At 37.2% G+C, this 23,240-nt stretch overlaps 1 long non-coding RNA gene across 2 annotated transcripts; it reads right to left on the minus strand.

Moving 5' to 3' along the window:
• Positions 1 to 3,229: 3,229 nt before the first annotated feature.
• LOC309882478 lies at positions 3,230 to 23,095 on the minus strand. Of its 2 annotated transcripts, none has more exons than XR_014318295.1 (5): positions 22,954 to 23,095; positions 10,459 to 10,505; positions 9,303 to 9,431; positions 4,650 to 4,816; positions 3,230 to 3,771 (listed from the first exon to the last, which is right to left on the minus strand). It is a non-coding gene; the product is annotated as an uncharacterized lncRNA (long non-coding RNA). The 2 variants fall into 2 exon arrangements; XR_014318296.1 differs by having other exon boundaries at positions 10,427 to 10,505.
• Positions 23,096 to 23,240: the final 145 nt, after the last annotated feature.

Consider the following 23,240-nt stretch of genomic DNA (forward strand, 5'->3'; position numbering starts at 1 on the left):
TCTTCAAACATGGGACAGAAGGAAGTGTTGAACAAAAAATAATTCAACTTCCAGGACACCTTTCTTTGTCTTTGTGGATAGCCAAATGAAATAATCACTTTCTTCAGGCTGGAAGCCCTTGCATAGGACCATCACACCCCTAAATTACAGTGTGGTACATACATTGAGAGGGTAATGGTTGACATCAGGGAAGAGGAAGGCAGAAGCTTTCATATTTGAAAAGGGACAAATCTTAGTTTTGATAGGTAGCAGATGTACTAATCAGAATATATGTAGTGTGATTAGGAACTTTGACTTCTGGAGATGTCAAAGGCAATGGTCGCTAATCTGTGCCACTATACATCCATAGAGTTGTTGGAGTATTTGAATATAACAGCATTAAAGTGTCTACAGTGTAAAAATGAAAATGTTTTATGACAGTGCTCAGTTGCATTTTCTTGACCAAAACCTGAAATATTTCACTTTAATATTGAAATGTTTGCAAAATGCAATATCTGCTTCTCCCTTAATAAAACCCTTACTCTCTGCAAGTCAGAGACCATGAGGACAAAAACCTGTCACACAGCATGCTACAAAAATGCCACAAGGACAGATCATACATAGTTGAATGGCTGTGAATGGCTTTACTGTTTCTCTCTACTCTTTTGAAGGATTTAGGTTTATTGAATGATGAGTACATGTTCATGCATGCTGGCCAGGATATTTGTGAGCAGAAGTGGGTCAATAGGCATTGCAAAAAGGTGGCATGCTGTCATCTCTCCTCTCCGACTGCTGTTTTGGGTGGATACTAACCTTGCTACAGCTTGCCATTTGCACAGAGAGTATCAGAGTCTTGGCATGCAATTAAATTATTCAGTCAGGATCAGGGGTACCTCTGGAATTCAGTGACAGAGATAATGTACATCTGACACAGCCTGCTTCATTGGTGTAAAATTGATCCCTTATTTTCCAAAAAGGAGGTCTGCTTTGGGAAGCTGAAGGACCTTTTCACTAGTTCCTTTCAACTTTCAAGTAGTTTTACAATTTAAAAGATCATTTATGAAACTCAGATATATTCAAGTCAAACTTTCCAAATAAGATATATAATTTGAAATGCTTCAGTTTTTCAAGTGGTGAACATAAGGTGTTATTGCCCTCATATTTATCCATAAAAATCCATTTTTAACTTTACTTTGAAATTACCAGTATACAACTTTAACTGTAAGCTTTTGCTGATAAAAATTAAGCTAATGATGGATAAACATAACAATCCAAAAATGTAGGCACTTTGGAAGAATATGACAAAGTGTAAATCCTTGGCAGTAGGATATAGATCTTCTAGCTATATGTAGACTGCCAAGTACTTGGTTATGTCTGTGTGAATGGCAAGTATTAATAATGCAGGAAAATGGAATTACAGTCACCCTGGGCTAACTGGAAAGGAGCCAGGCAAGAAACCAGAGCAAAGTGTGATGCACAGCCTCCAGGAATTTGTGTTCAGCAAACTCCTTTACCTAAGATACGCCAAATCTTTCCCACTTTTGTTAACTGGAAAACAGCTTAGTTTTTAAAGTGCCTAGTTAAAATACATTATTTGATTCAGATATTGCAGAACACTTGATAAAAGACATCTAAAGAACAAAATTCCAGCAGTTCACTCATATCACTTACATAATTTTGCTTGGAGTACCACAAATTAGAAAGGCAGTACATAAATTGTTTAGCATGAATTTAAAAATCAGAATGTGTTTTGTTTTAGGTTCATAAATGTACAAATCTGCAGTCTATACTGGAGAACCATTCCAAGAAAGCTCAGGTTAACTGTTCTCTCAAGATATCCACTAAGAATCTGTAAGTGTCTGAATGGGAGCCCTTTGCTATTTAGATAGTGAGAGATAAGATTTCTTCTTTAAATATTAGCTGTCAAACTGTGTTATGTCTTATTACGTTCCATCAGATTGGCATTCACCATGATGAGGTTTAACAGCACATGCTGATAACGCACAAATAATATAACATAATTTAGAAATAAATTTAAAGGACAGTAGACTATTTTCAGCTCGGATACCTGCTTATCAATGTTTTGAGATAGAACACAATTCAACCACAACAGGAAATGTAATTCACGTTCACAAACTGGCAAGTTCTTCTTTTCACCAGCTAGCTAAATTAGAACAGCAGCTGTGCTGACTGCAGTGGGGTTTGTGACTATTTTCAATCACTGTAATATTTGCACAGTACTTACAAAGTATGTATGTTTCGTAGTTCCCAGCAGCAGCAGAAAAAAAAAAAAAAAAAAAGGCCGTTTGAGAAGTATCTTTTAGGTTACGTGTTTTGGTTGAGTATATAAGGGACATGTGTTCTGTGTCCAGTACAAATAAGATCAGCTTGAGAATCAGCAAAGGGCAGTTTCTAAACAGTTCAACCGCCTACAGAATTTCTCTCTTATTAAAAATGCCGAGTTCATTCTCTGCATCACAGATTATATGTCTTTAAACCCCTTTCATCAAGAAGAAAGGTTAGCACTCCACTGAGATACCTTTTGAAAGTGAAAAAAGAGACTGACTGCTGATTTCAATAGGTAACTGAAGTCAGTGGTCAAATGCTGTCACCTGAACTTGAGCTCCACAGTTGTAAGAACTCAGCTGGACTCAATTTTTAGTACACTTCTTCCATGCAGTTTTATTTCCTCCTAATTTTGACTGTTAATACATTAACTTCAGATAATTTTTTATCTTCCTCCCTCTCTCCCCTAAACCTTAATTACAGGTTGCATTCCAAAAGATGATTTTTTTGTGCATGATTGGAAATTAAAACACTGACCTTTGGTAGACTTTTTTTTCCTTGGTGTTTTTCTGACTATCTGTTCTGTACCTGACAAATGAGGCACTGAGGCCCCTCCATATTCTGTTTGGGGTCTATTGGCTGAGGAACTCTTGGTCATCCTACCTGCCTGACGTCTAGGATCATGATGAATTGTCTCCAACTCTAGCCTCAGATTGTTTTTTAACATTTAATTTAGTTTCTTCCTGTGCTTGGATGAACATGGCCATGTTATGGATTTCTGCTCTAATGTACACCAGCAGGTTGGAAGAACAAGCCTCAGCAAGCTGTGGAAATAAGAGAGGCTGGATCAATAGTCAAGGTCATGACCCTGACTCTGATTTTGTACACTGTCCTGAGATTTTCTACCCTTAAAAGCCTCCGACTGCTTCTAATGTGGATCCAAGTGCATATTGAGAGAGAAATTCTTAACAATCAACCCCCCAAAAGGGTAGTTGTAGCTGGATCCTCTTACCTTTTGCATCATGCATGCAGAGCTGACTAGGAATGTACCTCTCTGCATTTGGTCTAAAAAGACAGTTTATTGTAAATGCTGTTCCTGGCAGCCTTTTTGATAAAGAGATAGTACATGTTAAATTTTGTCATCTGTTGCTGCAAAAACATTAATTCATTTATTCATTCATTCAAAGACTAATTCATACACACCTAGAAACAAATTCAGATAGCTATTAATTGTAATATCCCATTTTAATGAAGATGCATAATGATTATATAAGCTAAAGAGCAAAAAGATTAATTTCACAAGCATACCTTGATTATAACAAGTAGCAAATGCTATCATAAAGTGTAGTGATAAAGGAACAAAGATGCTAAGTCATTTGTTGAGCATGCCTTTGTGCTGCAGATAGAGGTTTGAGTCTTCAAATATACGACTGTAATGCAACAAGGCACATTTCTGAATGGGTAGTAATTTTCCACTGCAGGATACAGTCATGCTGAGATTTAGTGCTTAAAAAAAAAAAAAAAAAAAAAAAGAAAAAGAAAAAGAAAAAAAACAATTGCAAAGGTATTTAATGTATCAAAACAACCCTCCCCCCCAATCCTTGATACAGATAAATGGCCATATTTGTTAAAACCCATCCCAAATGATGTGCCGTCAATACAATAAACAATTCAATCTCCAGTAGAGATGAGCAAAAGAATTTCTCAGATACAGAAACAAGCTTTTTGTTGTTTTTGCAAAAGAGTGAAAAAATCAGTTTTCACTTGTTCCTTCTTTGTAAGGTGTACTTAGTAGAACAGAAAGCTGCATTTTGCAATGGAACAAGAGAACTGAAGGTCAGTTAGGAAATTCATACGGTTGCATTACACTGGCTCAATCTGAATATGATGCGCATACTCTGCAGCAGGATGGCTGCAGAGAACTGCAATGAATATTACAAGAAGAAGAAAGCACTGCTTAGAAAGGCTTTCCATAATACCTGAAAATTGCTTACAAATACAGTTATCCTTTTAATCAAGGGAACATGAATTTGGAGGTTTTCACACAGTAAAAATCAAGAGTGTGCACAATGTGAGAAAGAGGAAGTTATGCGAGCTTTATGAATTGACACAGTAAGGTTGTCAGAGGTATTTAGGTGCCTCATGGGATTTTCAATCAATGGAAATTAGATGTGTAGTGGTTTTGAAAAATCTCAGTCTAGGCCTATTGCATATTGAGGTGCCAAATCACTTATAATAGTCAGCGAGCTCTGTTATTCATTAAAAATAAAAGGTAGAGGACTTTGTTTTAGCCTTTGGAGTTGTCCTTTAGGTTCCAACCTCTAGCTGTGAATTTAAGTGAGGACTAAACAATCAGACTCATCTCTTGTACAAAAAATTTGTACCTGTGTACCTGATGGTGGGACCACCACTGTAAGCTCCTTAAGCAAGAATCTGACATTTTACTTGTTCCCAGTATGCTGCTTTTATCTGCAGTCTGTAGGAATAATATGCAGTAATATTTCACCAAACCTGACACTCCACAATTATGAGATACAGCTGCATGGCATGGCTGAGGAGAGAAAGCAAGAGGAACCAGTTAAAAATCATGAAAGAAATAAAGCCTTATTGTTACAAAAGGTACCAAACTCTGCTGTAGATAAACAGGAAACAGAATACAATCTGTAGCACTATAGCAGGATACAGTGACATAGGTATAACATTATTACTGCTATGGGGTTAAATTTTCTCTTCCATTATATCCCATTTACACTGGTCCATCAGCAGGAAGGGCTTAGTAACCTAATAGATGTGATTTACTGAGGTACAAAGGAAATTGTTTACAGAACTGTGCTGCACACTACATTGTTCCACACTGAACATATAGACCCATGATGTTCCAAAACTTCCAACAGAAGGATGAGATGGGGACCCATGCCACTGTGCTGATGGACTGTGCTCTCCTCATAATTATTAGAGAAATTATTGCATCCAGGATGCAAATGAGAACATGGCTGCTAGAAATTCAGTGCCAGGAAGCATCATGGTGGGGCAGCTGTATAGAGTGTAAAAACACCTTTTCCAGTCACAAGATGGTTGTCATGTTCCACTGACAAGGCTGCAGTTGATAATGCCGTATGCCATGTAGGATCCTCAGGGATTTAGGTGCTTTAAGATATTACTAATATTTCTGAGCTCAGACCCAACCAGGAATGAGCCCTCTTCTGCTGCTGTCTTGAAGCACCTCCAAATGGAGCTTGCTGTGAGTACTCCCTCTGTGAGTCAGGCAGGAAAGGTAGGAGAGCTCAGGAGGGCTCCCGGAGTAGTGCTACTAACAATGAAACCAAGCAGGATGTAAAATAAATTAAAAATGGTGTTTGTGTCTCTCTTGGATTTCCCCCTCAGAAGATGTTGGATGTTTTTTTCACGTCCTTTTCCTCTGCAGATGTTAGTAAGGCAGCATCTTTTATGTCTGCTTAGGGAATTCTCAAACTGTCACTAGGTAGATGTGGATTTTATTTTTAATAAATATCATTTCTTATTCTGGTGATGGAAAAAAATATCTGAGAGGGAAAGTGGAATCTCCCAGATTTGTTGAAGTGAAAAGAATTGCTCAGATGTGACTGATGTTAGAACCTGGCCTACGCAGTACTGAAAAGCACTCCACGATGCTCTATACTATCCTAAAATTCTTTCCACTTACACAGCAAGAAAAGATGCTGCAGGAGTCTCCCTTATAAAAGTTTGGGTACTAGGAGGATAGGGAGTGTGTACTGCACATAATCATATAACCCCAGCATCTCTGGCTTCTGTGTGCTCTTTTTCTGGCCAATTGCAGAATCCCAGCAGACACTGTCTGCTCCCTTTTCCCATTTCATTTTCCATCATCCACTCTCTGCTGTAATGGGTGATTGCTCCCGGTGTACCACAATTCACATTTCCAATTCACATTTCCAGATGGTTAACCAAGAGAGGCAAAACACAGTCCACACACAACACGTTTGTCAGTCTCTGAGTTCAGCTGGAATCAAATTTGGCTGCCATTGGCTATCCAGGAACATTTGAGAGGGTTTGAGTCCTCCCTCTCTCTGAGCAAGAACAGCAGCAGTCACCAATACTGTCGATGCCGATATCAGTGTCACCTCAGAGCCAAACTTTTCCTTTCTGATACTGTTTCCTTAAGTAATCATTAAGAGGAGAGCTCAAGACTGTGCCTATTGTAGGAAGAAAGGCCTCATTCTAGCATCTGTTTCTGCCTCTCAGGTGCCTCGTTTTTATCCTTCCTCTGTCTGTTTGATGAGACGTGATATCATATTAAACCCGTCTAATTTTCTCTTTTGCTCACTCCACCAGAAAGTGATCCTTGCTTTTGATTGCACGTGCTTTTGCCATTTCTAATAGTGATTCTTTCCCGACACTTCTAAACATAGTGCAGAACTATTTTCTCCCATAAGATGTAGTGCCCTTGACTTTGTATTTTCTCCACTGGTTCAGCATGTGAAAATGCAGAGAAGATCCTGTGTACTGTGTCTTAATAAGAAAAGCAAAAATCAGGAGCAGAAAGCCAAATTCTCACAACTGGCCTTGTCTATTCTCTGATATACCTTTCATAGAAGACAAAATGTGAAAATCCTCTTATAACCAAGCCCTTCAATCACTAGCTGTGTAAAAGACACAAGCTTTCTTCTTTTTCAGTACTTGCTGCAATCTAACCCCCTGATGTCTAAAAAAATTATGAGAATAGGATTTTATTGATAGGCTATTAATCAGAAAGTAACTTCCAAGTCAAAAAGAAAGAACAGTTACGTCTCTTGGTGCTGTGAAAATTACCGCCTCAAAAAAGCTGCCATGATTTTTTTTTCACTACTCTTGTTTCATGACTTACTGCTTCCTGTTTATGTCCCCAGTGAAATGAACACAAGTTACCAATCCGAACTCCCTTCCATTTCTCTCCTCTCTGATTACAGATGAAATAAGCAAAGAGATCACAAGATACACTCTTCCAACAAATACACATCTTCTGGGTGTTGCAAACAATACATATACAACATACAAGGTTGGGTTAGATTCTCAAACCACTTTTCTTTTTAGATGTTAGCAGCACCTCAGCATCCTAATTAACCTTTGCACTGCTGTGGTTCTTACATGCTGTATTCCTGCACATATTATCTGTAAGCAGAGGGAAGTCTGAAAAACATCCAATTTAAAGAATATCAGCCACTTCAGATTTCACCAGCTTTTGAAGAGGTGGAATATCATAAATATATTAAAAAAATGCAGCCAAATATCCATCAGGCAATCAAACTGAGTAAACTCTCCCTCATGTATACAAGAGCAAGAGAAAACATTGTACTTATCTGATGGTGGGTTTCAGTCAAAAAAATGGCTATTCCTTACATATGGTTCCTGGCACTAAATGTGGACCAGACTTACAGGGAAAGGACTGTTCATGCTTTGTTTCTTGTTCAAACACTCCTTCATTGTAAACTCTGGAAACACAACTTTGATTGGGTACAAGTCCCCTGCCACTCCACAAACCAAACTGAGATGAGGCCAATTATGAGCATCTTTCATCTTGTAGAAGTAAGGTATCAAACAGTGTAGTTTTATAAAAACAAAACCTTCTAGTGAGACATCATCACCTGTGTTACACAGACACATGGGACTAAGGACATGCAAGATCAATGTAGTAGAGTACTCAAAGGTCATTTTTCAGGATTTCTTGAGTATGTAAGGATTCAGCGTAAATTTTGTTCAGGCTGCTGAACAAATACAACTTCCATAATTACATCTGAAAAAAAATGTTGGACTGTCTGGTCAACTTCCCAGACTTCAATGTAAAGAGCCAAAGAAGAAAAAAACATTTCCAAAAATTTCTATATGTTCAAAGAAATTGTTTGACAGAAGAATCGGACTTAAGTAGCTTTTAGTCTCATCAGCCAATAATTTTGTATTTTGCCAGAAATAGTAATCTAATAAATTCCAATAAATTGAGTTGTTTAAGGGTAGAAGAGATCATTTTCATTTCTATTGTTGTACAATGATTATAGTCTTGTTGTGTATATTTTTTATTATTTATTTATATCAACATTTTCCATCATGCTTGTTTAAAATCATACCAGAAATGCAAATAAATCTAAAAACAGGTGGTTGCAAAATGTGGCTTTGACTAGAGCCATTTTTGAAAAGGAGATGCTTGACTGAAAGCTACCAATAAAGTCCTAAAGTTTCCCAGGGAAACAAATGTTAGTGTCCAAGAAGAAGTTGCAGATTTTCAGAACTTCTTAGTCTTTCACAAAGCCAATTTTTTGCCTCCCTTCTCTCTCTCCTTTTCTCACCTCCACTTAGCCCCAGAAACCCACATGCACACAGAACAGACAGGAGAGATGTTTGTGAAAACTGCAGTTTCTGCAATCAAAAGTACAACATTTACCATGGCTTTTATCAAAGATTTCAATTCCCTCATCTTAAGGAAAATGACCCTTTTATTTTGTTGTGGACATAAAATTATGGCCCAGGGAAAATTGGAAGCATTTCTGTTGAGGGAAATCAATTTTCTCACTGCCATATATGATCAACATGTCACAGCCATCACCTAGATAATAATAGTAAAGTACAAGTAAAATGGCTGGTAATACTGGCTTCAGAAAAAAAAAAAAAAAAAAAAAAAAAAAAAAAAAAGAACACGATAACACCTTTTCTCTCCTCCCTCCCCTCTCTCTCCCCTTCCCCACACATGTTTGCAGTAAAAAAAGAAAGAATGCAAAGGTTTCTCCTATGATCATAGCCTTTCAGAACCAGAGTGTTTTACTCTGTATATTGATAGTCTGAAGTGTTGATGAAGATGACGAGAAATTTGGTCTTCCTGGAAAATAGTCAGTGCTTTGTGTAAGCTGTGCTGGGTCCTTTTCAATCAGCTTGTTAATGGGTAGCTAATAGTAAGGAGATGTGACCAGTTTGAGATTACCCAGGAGTATGTTTATGTAGAAGCAACACTGAGAGCACAGAAGCATCTTCTTAATTTGGATACTACAAACAAAGGAAACATCAAATCTGACCTTGCCGAGGGAATGTTAATGGCTTCTACTCATCCTCCTCCTGCCACTTAGCATCTTTTGTGCCCCACCTTGGGAAGCTTCCCGGCAGAAGTGTGCATTAGCAGAACTCTACCCTTACAAAACCCTGGCCTAGAAAAGGAGAAAACATTACAAGTGAGTAAATGATTTTTTGATGTTCATTTCAACAGACGTAATACGTCACCACAGTCAAACACATTTCCAGTGATGCCATAGATGTATGTAAAATGTAAATCAGAACTCTGTTAAACAAAAGGATATTATTTAGCTTTTCAGGTTAAGATATAAATAGTGCCAAATAAAATCAAGAAACTACATCTGAAAAGGCTAAGGTCATTGGCAATAAGAACAGATATCAGCTGATTTTAGTTCATTAAAGAAATGTAAATGGGATATAATCCTTCCAACCCTGGTAGTCACAGATAGTGACTAGCTTGTAGGTAATAAAACTGCCATCTTATCCAGCACTCCTATCTCTGTTGTACTTTGAACTTTACAAAAATTTAAACAGTTGAATGGTGTCATTCACATCACGTTGCAAGAATGGCAGTGGGCTTACAAAACAACCCAAGAAATTAGTTTAATAATGTTTGTTTTGAGACAGAGACTGACTCTAATGTTTACTTGAAAAATAGAATAAAATTTCACCAGACTTAAAAAAATTATTTTGTCAACATATGGCTTTGGCAACAATGGTCAAGTATATTTCTCTCATATATTTAACTATGTAAATCAGTTAATCAAGCCTGGAAATAAAATACTGTCTTAGTAAGATAAGACATTTTCACACAGCTGAATAAAGTGGTAAGAATCTGTAAGGTTAAGTAGAAATGACTGGCATTTCTAGCCCTTGATATTGCAGTCTGAGGAATCCGAACAAAAAGTCAGTACATTTCTGATGAGGATTGCAGAAGACAACCACTATTAACAAATCCAATTAACAAAACAGCTGTTATTTCCTTCTTGCTGCACTACTAAGGTATCCACTAATATAAGTAGTAGTAGACAAACACTGCAAAAATTATTTTTTTTTAAACCTGAAGTGATTACTTTTTAGTCTCAAAACCAGCCTCCCCCTGTATAAAACAAGCTCGTGCTCCACCTACAGAGGAATTCGTAGTAACAAGGCCCCACTCACACTCAGGTGAAACTTGCACTTTGACTGTCAGAGTCCCATGTGAATTCCTGTGACAGATAGTGAGAGAAAGGACAAGATTAGTGCTCTTATTAATGGCAAAAGTTAGTCAGATGATTTCTACTTAGGTACTCATCCAGCAAAAGCATCTAATTTAAACACCAGTAGTCACAGTCATTATCAACATGCATAGAATAAAGAATATGTTTACATTTTTGCAGGACTTATCACGAGTTTCATGAAAGTCCACTATGTCCTCAGTTTGGCAAAGAGGTTAGGGCTAGTGTGATTACTAACATGCTTAAAACCAAGCATCTGTTGTATTGGATGAGGAATTCAGCAGAGATAATGTAAAGATAGATATTGATATATAAATACATAAAAACGAAGCCAGTAAGAACCTAAAGTGAACCAAACTACAGGCAATTTTATTTGTCAAAACAGGTTTCTGTGTAATAATTGATGAAGGTTAAACATCAAATTTTCCAAGTTTATCTGATCAGTCTAAGAATATGTAATGCCATGACATGCTTCAAATTTAAATACAGTCTGGAAGTGTGTTTCTAAGGAGTAAAATGAATAACTGAAATATACTAAGAATACAGTGAAGACCTTTCAAATCCTCTTTTAGCCTTTAATCCATTATTTAGCACTTCATTCTTTTTAAAGAAACCTGCAGAGCTATATCCTCTCAGAAGCACAACCTTGAAACAAAGTGTTTTTAGGCACGTACAGAAAGCATTAGCGGATTTCATTGCAAAATGACACCTGTGCACTCATATGTCCTGATCTCTGAAGTCATACTTCAGAGTATAGAGTTATTCATTCAAAACCACTTCATCTGATTTATATCAAAGTACCTGCTCCTCACTACACCGACTAAGTAAATGTCCAACTCAGACAGCAAATACTGTTGTCTTGAAATCTTTCATTCTGGTGTGCTATCATGCATTTATCATTGTGCTGTTTCATACCCACATACCCATAAATATTTGGTTTTGGTTGTAGGCAGACCTGAGTCTCATGGAAAGCTGACCCACAGTAAGTAAGAGGAAAATCTTATCTTTGGCCTTGGAGAAAAGGAGATAAAAATGAAGGGAAAGTTTGAGTAGTATGAGCAAAACTTGTTTAAAGTTAAATTAAGGAAATGTCCTGTAGTCAGTTATTAACTTCACATGGTTAATGCTGTTGTTTGGTCTAGAAAGGTTATCTGCTGTAACATTTCTTAACATTTTCATAATGTTATCAAGAATTAAAAAGGTAACATTTATCAAACATTCACTGTGTCTGTGAATCAGAACAAAGACCAATCCCACAATCGTGATAATGTCCAAGCTGTCAATTAGACGCAGGTCCAAATACCTTGGAGATATTTGTTTTGGATGATGCATTCTTTGTCATGTAAAAATGTAACTTTTTTACATGTTACTGATTAAGTTAAAATCAGAAAATCTTATTTCCTTCTAATTATTCCTAAAGCCCTATGCAAAAATGGAGAACAATAAGCAATGGGATGATCCAGATACTAAAGAGCCTTAGCATGAAGAGAAATCAAAGGGCCCAATCCTCCAAATCCCTCTATGATTAGTCTTTAATCTGCAGTGAGATTGCTCGTGTGAAATAGAATTACGGGATCAGATCTTAAATCTCCCAACTGCATTTTTTCCTAAGAAAAGAGGTGGATTAGAAAATCCAGACCTAATGTCTCATCATGTCTGGCAATGCCAAAGAAATACTGGAAGCAGACACTGAGTCTAAAAGACTCATGTCATTTCAGTAGGTTTCAGTATGATCAGCCAGGACTAACTCTCAATGCAGTGAGTGGAAAATTTATGGTTACAGCAAATTGTTAGATTTCTGGCCAACCAAGCAAATGAACCCATGCAAGTGACTATGCGAAAGGCAGACAAGAAGCTAAGATTCCCAAGTATTTCCTCTATAGTAAACATCATAACCTTTGATTCAAAGATTGTCATTTCAAAATTATTTAAAAAATGGAACTACTCTTGCTCAAAATGTGTTAGATCCCAGCTCTGCCCTCTTTTTCTAGGATTTCCAGGAATGATGCACATAAGCTGGCAAAAGCAGTCGTCAGTAGGCTGTCATTGCTGCCAGAGTATTAGAAGTGGCTTGGAGATAAGACATTGTGTTCTGAGTTATGTTTGAGAAATTATTCTTATGTGGAGACTATCCCCAGAAACTGCAACATGCAAGCTGCACCTCTGTTTTAACAAGTCTCATCCAGACCTGCTTCTGATCAATAATAAATAGCTTGGTGATAGTAAATAGGTGAACAGAAGTGCTAGTTACAGCATCTAGCAAATGTAGAAGCATCAAATCAGTATTACATTTCAATGGGACTCCACACCTTCCATTTCACTCAATGCCTCCTAGAATTATCATTTCACTAATTAGTCAGGGATTATTTAAATGATGTGTTAGCTACAGGTCTGCTGTCAGCATGTCTTCCATTAAGTCTGGTACTTCCTGCGTTGGGAAGTGGGACTGGAAGGATGAGAGTTACCTGCTTGCATTTGTGTGTCACAGCTCCGTACAAAGGTGACAGACTGGATTCTGTGCCCCTCTCCTCAGTTTGCAGCACACATCACAGGAAGAGCAAGCAGACAGGCTGGCTCTGCTTCTGCATCAACGGGACAGGAGGCATAAACAAAGGGAGCAGAATGCAAGAGCTCCTTTTCTACCTGTAGAGCTCCCTGGGCCTCACAAATGCCCCCATTTCTCAGGAAGAATGAGAACGCACTTCTGTTCTATATATTTTCTCTTTCCCAGACTTGCTAATCTCTTAATGTACAATAGATCAAAATGATAGATGGCTCATTGTCTCCATTCTGCTTTGGAGATCATGTTACTTTGCTTCCTGATGGCCTGACTCCTCTGTAGAATATAACGAGTCTTAGAATAAACCTACTAATCAGATCTGTACACATTACTGATTCTTTTTCCCTTCCTGATAAGTACCAGATAAATCCTTATTCAAAATGTTTTGTGGGTTTTGTAGCAAAATGCCAAATCAGTGAAACAAAACTGTTAATTCCTTAAATTTTTAATGATGTACTGAAAATATTTGCTTTTCTATATGTAAGTTCCCCTTATAGAGCTGTGACTGGAATTAGCACAGCTAGTCCAGGATGAACAACCAATTTCCAAGCTAAATTCTGGTCAAGTTTATAACCAATAAGCAGAAGACACTCTTTTGATTTCAGTGACATCACTCTGGATTTACACTACTCTAACAAAGATCAGAATCAGGCTTTCTTTAAAGACTTTGCTCTCTCAGATGCCTTTCCAGATTAATTGGTGCAATTACATCCTTCTTTCCTTCTTCCCCCTCGGGTCAATCTATATGTCAAAGGTTTACAAGCTCTGTTGATTCAGAGCTGAATGAATGCTGTATGGAAACAAGTTACAATTGTTCCCCTCATCTCTAACAGTCCCAACTTTTTTGTTTTTGATGTAACAGTCACAAAAATACACTAACCTTTCATTCCCTCAGACTTCCTCTTCATTTGAAGGGTGAGAGACACTTTCAGAATGGAATGGGCTGTCTCCCTTCACCTGTGAAGCAGTTCATGAAACCCTTATATGCACTTATTACTTTTTCAGCTACCAGAGTAAGAAGACTATTGGCATTCACAGTCAGAAAGTAATCTTTCAGCTGAAGAATTGCTAAGCCAGAGGGCACAGCTTAGTGATCTAAACATCTAGGATCAAATTAAGCCTTGGTGCAAGAGAAAGCAACTCACTTGACTTCAGTAGAACTGTGTTCATTTACATCCAAGGTGAATTTGTCCTGCTGACTGTATGGAAACACAGATTCAAATCCTGACAGGCAGGGACGGGTTAGGAGTCCTTTGTCAATTCAGCAATAAACAACATGAAATATAAATAGGAGTTCACAACTTGCCATGTGTTTACCTAAGATCTAAATAGTAGCAGCCAGCAAGATTTCTGTTAACTTTCCCCTGAATCAGTTAGAAGTGTACTGAATAAAAAAAGTAGTTTATCCTGTTCTATTTTGTCTTTCAAAACCATTTGCTCAAGTGGCTGACAACTTTTCATCAGAACAGGAAGTGCTGATAGAAACATTTCAGTGGCCTACCCCATGTATAACATTAATAATATAATTTCAAAATCCAGTAAATACATGTTTGTTAATTTTCCCCAGTTTTCTGCGCTATTTTTTCTGATATTGTTTCTATTCTGTTAAGGGAAGTCCTTTTGGCCTTGGGGAAGCAGTTAACACTATATTTTATTTTTTCCTTTTGACTTTGTCTATAACTTTTCATGATTTCATAAAGACTAAATGATCAATTTTTTCACTTAAAATTAAAGAACAGTACAGTATTATTCTTAACAACATAAATGTCATTTTCAGACATGCCGTGTCTTTCTTTCACAGGGAAGGTGGAAAGGGAAATCAAGAGCAGCTCCTATTATCTCCTCTCCTGTTTAGACTTTCAAGGGAAAAGGCTGTGGTTTGGTAGTGTGCAAAGACAATGTTCCAATATTAGAAATCTCCCAACCAGAAAGTTGTATTTTGGACTTGTGTTTCCCAGACCTCTGCAATAGCAAAGTGATGTTAGATGGCAATTACACCTTAAGCAAAAAGATATTGCAGATCATTGATTCCTGCAAATCTCCTCTCCTTTGAAGTAGAAGCACTTGCTTATGAATGAAGATACACGCACATTCACCTTGAAATCACATGGACCTATTTTATTATTATCCTGAAATCACATGAATTAAATGGTCCAAACTGGGTATATCTCATCTCAGGAAGAAAGGTTAGATTCTGAGCACCTCTCTTTAAGCAGATGAGACACTGATGTGAGTAGGCTCTGCAATATGATTGATACTGTGGAAGTGAAAAGTAAAAATATGAAGTTTGCAGAATAAAGTTCATGTTTGTCTTTGGCCTAAACACTCACAGCTCCACTCAGGTGAGTAAGAGTGGAGTCACATCACCGGCTTTCATATGAATATTTGAGTGAACAAGTATAGGAAGGGAGGAAGGTTGCAGAACTGTGTTATGGGAAACTAAACAGATGATTGGTGGAGAAAAAAAATTAAAATAAAGTAGAATTAAGCTCTTCTTTGATTTTACGGAACATTGACTTCTGCAAATGTGACCTTAAATTCAAATTGATTTGATCTTAAATGTGGAAGATTTCATCTACCTTCCAGGCAAATATGCTCCGTATGTTAAATACCAGTAAATATAGTTAAGTTCTCCACTGTCTATGAATGGAATACAGAACAGCTTTTCTGTAAAGACCAGATTCTCCCTTAGCAGCAGAGGATTTAAAAGGTCAGAAGTAGTAATGATCAGTTGAAAACAAAGGTTTGCCTGAAAGCCATTAGAGGGTTTGCATTTCCATCAAGTCCTAAAACCCACTGAACTGCAGAAAAATTCAGGTGCCTTATGTATATTTTTTGGTGGTGATGCTTCTTTCCTTCTTTACCCTTTGATGATAAGGAATAAAACTGGAATATTTTCAGGAAGCATAATGAGAAGTCAGATAATTCCTCACAGTTATCCTGGGAAAAATGCCCCAGGTTTAAGATTTAAACTGACCACTATTGGGTAGAGTTAGGAAGTAAATTTTTCTTTCAATTAGTTACCCTATAATTACTCACTGGAAGATTTTGTATTTTTTCTTAATTGTAGTGTAATGCTCACCACCTGAAGAAGTTTTCTTCAACAACTTTGGCTATTTATTTATTATGTGGCCCTCTGATGTTGTTCTGAATAGCCACAGTTTTTAGGTCTTGGGTCATACATCCTGAGGAAGAAGAGTGATAGTCTCTCTCCCAAAGATAGATTGCCCTTGAGTGCCAAAAGCTGGCAAAAGGAAAAAACAAAGACAAGACCAAAGTGCTCATGGCAGACGGCTTGATAGAAGCTTTAGGGGACTAATTCTGATATGTTTACTTTATTTTGTTTTTAATGGGATGTCAGTAGAGGAGAACAAACAGCTTTTCCTGCATCCAGGAGCATAAGCATTTATTGGTCCAGATAAAGCACAGAGAAGAAATATTATTCAGGGTGTACTATAAGTCATCACCGTGTCTCTTCGGGTAATACTGCCAAAGTATTTCTGTTGTACAGTTTTCACTGTGCTGCTTTGTGCAACAGATTGGTTCAGGGGCTTACTCGTGACCACTGGAACAGTGCAGAGTTTAATGCTGTATGTAGCCTCTTAATCTTACCCTGTAAGTGCCTCTGAGGTAAAAGAATTTCTGGTATTGTTAACAGAAAAAGCAGTTATGTTGGGAACCTTATGTGTGTACTTGCAGTAGAAGGTTACACATTCATATGCGTGTGTTCTGAAACCTCTGTAAGCTAGGAGGAGCTCAGATAGGCTTGGGGTTTCAAGGCAAGGCGTTGGAACTAGATGATCTTTATGGTCCCTTCTAACCCAAAGCATTCTGTGAGTCTGTGATTAAGCTACTTAACCATTCTGTTTATCAGGACAAAAGAAACTTGCTATACTTTCCTCTTCTCAATCATCATAATAAAAAGCCTTATTTATTTATTTAATTTTAGCATTATCTGGCATTAGATTAGGAAGGTGGTACCCATCACAATCACTTTCCAGTCTTTTCATGATATGGGCATAAGTGCAAACAGATGGGATTATTTTTGAGTGTTTGGGAGAGGAAACCTTTTGATATCATTCAGGCATGTTTCAAAATGTTGTCAGCATAAAGCAGAGAGTAGTCTTACAGATCTGCTTCCTTTGCATATTTTGAATTGCTCTAAACCATAAGCCTTTCTTTGCAAAGAATTTATAGAAAGCAAGCATCCTAATCATCTTGTACATTCTGGATCAAATCCACAACTCTCACATTAGGTTCCACTACGACTGATTCTTCAGTGCAGTGTAAAACTGCCCTGAGGGAGACCAGTGTCCAATATATCTTATTCCCCCAAAGGAATATGCTGGTCAAATTTGGTGTGACTCAGCTGAAATTGCCACAGAGAAAACCTGTAGGCACTGGTCCATCATATGACCTCCAGTATCTATCTCCTTGAGCCTAAATTCAAGCTGGTGCCAGGCTCTCAGAAGGGATAATAGAGAGGCCAGGTGTCAAATCACAGAAGTGCTCTGGAATACAGGGAGTTGCTGGAGCCCTGTCAGACACCATGCAGTTACAGCCAAGAGTGGTCAAAACAAAAAAATAGCTGTGTAACTCTTGCATTCTACTGTTTTATGGGATGTGAGAAAGCTAAAGCTGCCATTTTGTCAACAGGATCTCATTTATATACTGGCAACTTAGTCACATTACAAGAGTTATTAATGGCTCCATTTATACTCTTGAAGAATCTGTGCTGCTATCCTACAAATAATGCCAATACCAGATTCCACTCAGGCATAGTCATTCATATACATCAGCTAATGCCAATTTAATTGCATAACCATATCATCATAAATACTGAAATATTTGTATATAATAATATGTGCTAAGGAACACATTGAATTTCAGTTTGTCATTAATTTCAGTTTGCTATTTATATACAGTGTATGGATTTCAACTTTTCCCTTGACACTGGCATTGTTGAAACAACTGCTTGATCTATTAAATTTTTTTGAGTAGCTCTTTAAATTATAAATAGTGCCCAGTTGTTTATTTCAAGTACTTTCAGCACTCCAAATGTGGTTTAATTGTATTTGAAAACTGCCAAATATCAATGGAGATCAATCCTGTCCTATTGATCTGTTTATGCAGTTAAACATGTAGAATATCAGATTCAGGCTCTAACATATTTAAATACTCCTCTATTGATCAGCTGCTGCCATGATCCAGCACAGATGATGGCATAGATGACTACAGGAAATGGCCTGCTCTGGTTTGCTCGACTGATACCTCTGTATTTCAAAAGGCCTCATGGAAAACCTGATCCACAGCTCAAAATCAGAAGGTGAATCAGATGAGTACACAAGTATGCCCTATAGAAATTTTCAATCCATGGAAAGATTTTGGCATTTGATAAGGAAAACCACAAAAACACATACTGAAGAGTTTGGAAAGTTTGTTAAAATCCTGGACCTTACTGCTTGTATTTGACAGTTGTGAGTTAGGGAGCTCAGAAAATCTTTGTTCCTTCACAAGAGCAACCAGTTAAAGACTGTCCAGATAAAGTGTAAAGGTATAAACTTATGACACAGAACTGTTTCCCACTGCAGATGATGGGACTACTCTAACAGGAATATAGAAATGACAGATCTTACGATGATATTATTTCAGCATTTAGTATTAGTATGGAATTCAGGTTGGAGAATGCTACAGACAAGTCAAAAGTATACTTTTCTTCAACCCCAAAGGCCTATGAACAGATTTTCTAGAGTTAAATAGATGTCCACTTTATTTGTTAACTATTTTGAATATCCATTAAAAAGCTGCCAAGGAAACGCTAGCCTCTTGTATTTTAGTTTGGAATAGATTAGACAGAGGGAAGGATAAAGTGTCTCCTTCCAGTATCACAGACAGATCAGGGCCAGATCCCGGAGGAGAATCACTCTCCTGTGAGTGATGAGGTCTTCAACGGAACAGTTCTGTGCTGGTACCATCCAGTGCTCTGCTCATGGAGAGCATATGGCAAAGCACCTCTCCTATCCCTCAGATATATCCCTCAAATATCCACAGTGTGTAAGTGAGTGTGTACAGCTAAGTGGCAGAAGGGCATGAGAGTTCAGATGTTGGACAAGGAGGAAGAGTGGGCTGGAAGGCAAGAATGAAACTGTTCTAGATGCTTGGCTGAGCCTTTCTATGTAAGGTGTTGAGGGAAATTGATGTACAGTTCCAGAAAGTGCCAATATTGCATTTGACAATACTGCAGAGAGGAGTGATTCATGGAAGTGCCAGGAGTGTGGTCTAAGCACGGGGCATCAGAAGAACAGCATTGCTATAGATGAACAAGCAGAGCTTCATGCATTCTAGTGACTCTTTCTGAGAGCTGAATGCTTTATTCCTTGAGCTTTGGAAATCCCACCTACAGTTGTGAAATACTAAGGTGAAAGCAAAGAACAAATACGTATAAATTGTTCTGTGGTGTTTCAAGTGAGTGAAAAGTTGGAGTGCTACCACCCATCATTATTATTATTGTGCTTTGTCAGCTTGTAAAGGTAAGTAAAAAATTGTCCTTGTCAAGTTTTCTTCAAAATCGAACCTTGCTTCAGACCTTAAATAAACAGCCTTCTCTGGGAACAGGTGCATGTGGTACTGACATTATGTTATCAAATATGTACCTTTTTTGAACTGTACACAAAACTGTTTGAACAAAGTCAGAATATTTAAAAACTTGTCTTCATATGCTAAAATAAGACTAAATCTGTAGTTTAAGATAACTTACTTATATATTATGGGCTCTTATTAACTGCTTCTGAAATGAGATGATAGATTAAAAGACCTTTCCAATATTAATGATAATTAATGTAACTGTTTTTACTGACAATAATTTTTGAGGATAATATCGCTTCAGCTTTAGTCTCAGGACTCATGTTATAGTGGATGACTCTGCCTTTGGCAGGACCAGAAGATTTCAGTAAATGCTTCAGGGTATTGTGAGTCAGATCATTCAATTCAAAGTGTGGTAGTGTAAAGCAGAAAGGAAAAAGGAATACGTCTACTTATTGCATCAAAGCCAGCAGCTGAAGGACAGTGTAACTAGTTTTTAGTAAATAACAGAGACTGAAAGATGGTTTCTTCAGACAAATAATTAGTTTGAATATGCAGTCATTAATTCATTGCTGCAGTGATAATTATTCAGCAGTTATACAATCTTAGCAAATTAATTTTGACAGATATAACAGTATTTTTCATATTAAAAAAATATAAAATAACGAGAGGTAAGATTGCATTGAGTGTGGGAGACTTCCTTCTTAATTCCTGTGGAAAGCAGGAATCAAGCATTGCAGGCAATACTCTTTACCACTAACAGCAACTTGAACTTAGCACTCATCGATATCTCTAAATTACTAGGAAGAATCTAGTTAATCATTAGTTTCTTTACACCTTCTGGCAACCTTGTAAAGATTTCTATGAGTTAATATAAATCCCATAAAGATCACAAAGTGTCTGTGACTACTGGAACTTTGTGGGAAACTCTAATTTAATAACCAACCAACAGGTTACAATACAAAACTTTTGTTGAAGGTGCTTTGGTATCTGAGTGCAACTGACAATGTGATGAATGATGATTGCTGGGCTAGCTTTGAACAAGCATTCTTCTTCCAGCAAACAGACCTTGCAGAGGAAGCTACAGAATTTGCTTTTTGTTAAGGCAACTCAGAGATCAAAATCCATATGACAAATCTTTAAAACTCTGAATCCGGTCTCAGGACCGGATCCGCTCTCCCGACAACACTGACTAGCAGCAAAGCCCAGTCTAGCACTCAGAGGACAGTGTGTCAGCCTGTTCTGTCCACCAAACTGCAAAACATTCTGTCCAGGACTGTCATAAGGAAAATTTATTGTGTGTACTCAGCTGATTCTTTGCAGAGAATTCCACTTCAGAGCAGGTAGAGGTAGTAGTAAATGTTGTTTTTGAATGGGTGAATTTGAATGTCTCTGTTAAACTTCATCATCTATGTTTAAAGATTTAACAGTTACATGATCCCTCTTCTCATTGCAGACAATATACACCATAGCATTCATTCACAAATGCAAACCAGTCTCACATATAAAGTGAAAACAGTAAGGATGGAAGAGGGTAAAATATGCAGGAAACTATTCTATCCCCATATGGCCTGAAATTTGCTCAGGGTATTATACATGTGATTAGCAACTGTCTGCCAAATAAAGGAAAAAAAAAAAAAAGTTGGAGAATTTAAGGAGGAAATGGATTTTACTGAAGTTAAGTGGTCAGATGATAAGTAAATATAAAAAGCCAAATGATGAATTTCGGCCTCAAACATAAAGTCTTTGGAGACAGGGAAAATAAGTGGTCAGATTCTCGTAGGTTTCGTTTGTTACCGTGTTTGCTAAGACCTACCTTGTAACAGGTTAACATTTCAAAAGCAGACCCAAATCTATCAATTGTATTGTTCTGGTCTGATTGTTAGGACCAAAATTAGACTCATTTATCTTTAAAATATCTTTAAGAAAATTAAACATTTGCGCATATAAAAATAAAGAAGTTGGAGGAGGCAATATTATTGATTTTGAAAGGACGTGCTAAAGATCGGTTTGTGATACTTACACAAAGATTGGTTTGTGATACTTACATGCAGTGGAAAGAGTTAAGTATTATCTTATCCACTCTTTCTGCAGTTCTATAGCTGGAGTTTCACAATGTAACTGAAATTTTCACATTCCGTTTTAAAATAGGACTCAATATGGAATATACAATAGCAGATATAGCAGATAGGTATTCATATATATGTGTGTGTGTTTATAGATATATATACATATATAGGACTAGAAATCACCCATAATCAGTGAATCCATTTCAGTGGGCTCACAGTAAATATATCATAGAACCATAGAAGGGCTTCTGTTGGAAAGGACCTTAAAAACCATCCAGTAAATCCCCTGCCATGAGCAGGATTGCCACACACTAGACCAGGTTGCGCAGGGCACCATCCAACCCAGCCCTGAACACCAACAGGGATAGGGCAATGTGATGTTTTAAGATAAATTTACAACATTATATTTTAATGCATTTTAACTCCTACTAAACGATTTAATTTAGCATCTCTGATAGCAGATATTTTACACATATAGTGCAGAAAACCAACATTCCTGATAAGCACGTATCTTTTTGTCTCTCTGGCAGTGGAACATTTTGGATTTGTGTGCAAGACAAACTCCAATAAAGTATTCACACTGTGCTTTCTTAAGATACTGCTCAGAATATCTCATGATGGATTCAGGGATATTACCATTACTTTAGGCTTCACTCTACAGTTCATCTCTATTTTAAAAGCACACTGAAGCTTCCTGAGAGAAAAAAATAATTACATTTAAGTACTTAGTATGATGTTTCCCTTGCTTTTACAGGAATGAAGGGTTGATAGCATGTAACTCTGATATACTATTTACATCCATACTTACACAGATCCCACCGCAATAGTATTCAACTGACACAAACTTTATCGGACTTACACTCACAAAATTCCTATGGAGCTGGAAAATGTTATATTTTTCACAATTTATGGGGAACAAAAACTGAAAGAGAAATCCTTCCAAATTTCAGTTCAGATCAACAGCATGTCTTTAGAAACTGTTCTTATGCTTGGGTTACACTTAAAGATACTTGCTACGGTATATTACAATCACTTCAGTTTTTCCCTTTTATTTCTATATATCTACCAAGTAAAAGGTGTAACTTAACATGCTTAACGTGCTCGTCTGTTATTTACATAGTAATTTCAAGAAAAAAATCTATCAAGTTATGCAGTATTTTATCAAATGCAGTACTTATATTTTGTCTACATTGATGTACAGAATGAGAAGGTATATGAATTATTTTACCTGCATTTTTTCTAGTAAAGAAATACGTCAGTAACTTCTTTTGAAACAAAACTGTTGATTCCCTTCCTTGTCTGTAATTGTGGAAGAGCAGAGACCATCACACTCTTAGTAGTAAAACAGATCTATTTAGCCCTGTAGGGCTGACAAGTACAATGTTTCCCCAGACCTAAAAGAAAAGGAACTTACTGACTCCCATACTGCCGAATAACAGCCAAGACCATAGAGAAGGTTGAATGTAAGATAAAAAATTAACTCTGCAGTGGATCGAACCCATATGGGACCTTGAC

This window comes from Aythya marila, assembly GCF_965140915.1.
Source record: "Aythya marila genome assembly, chromosome: 11".
NCBI lineage: Eukaryota > Metazoa > Chordata > Aves > Anseriformes > Anatidae > Aythya > Aythya marila.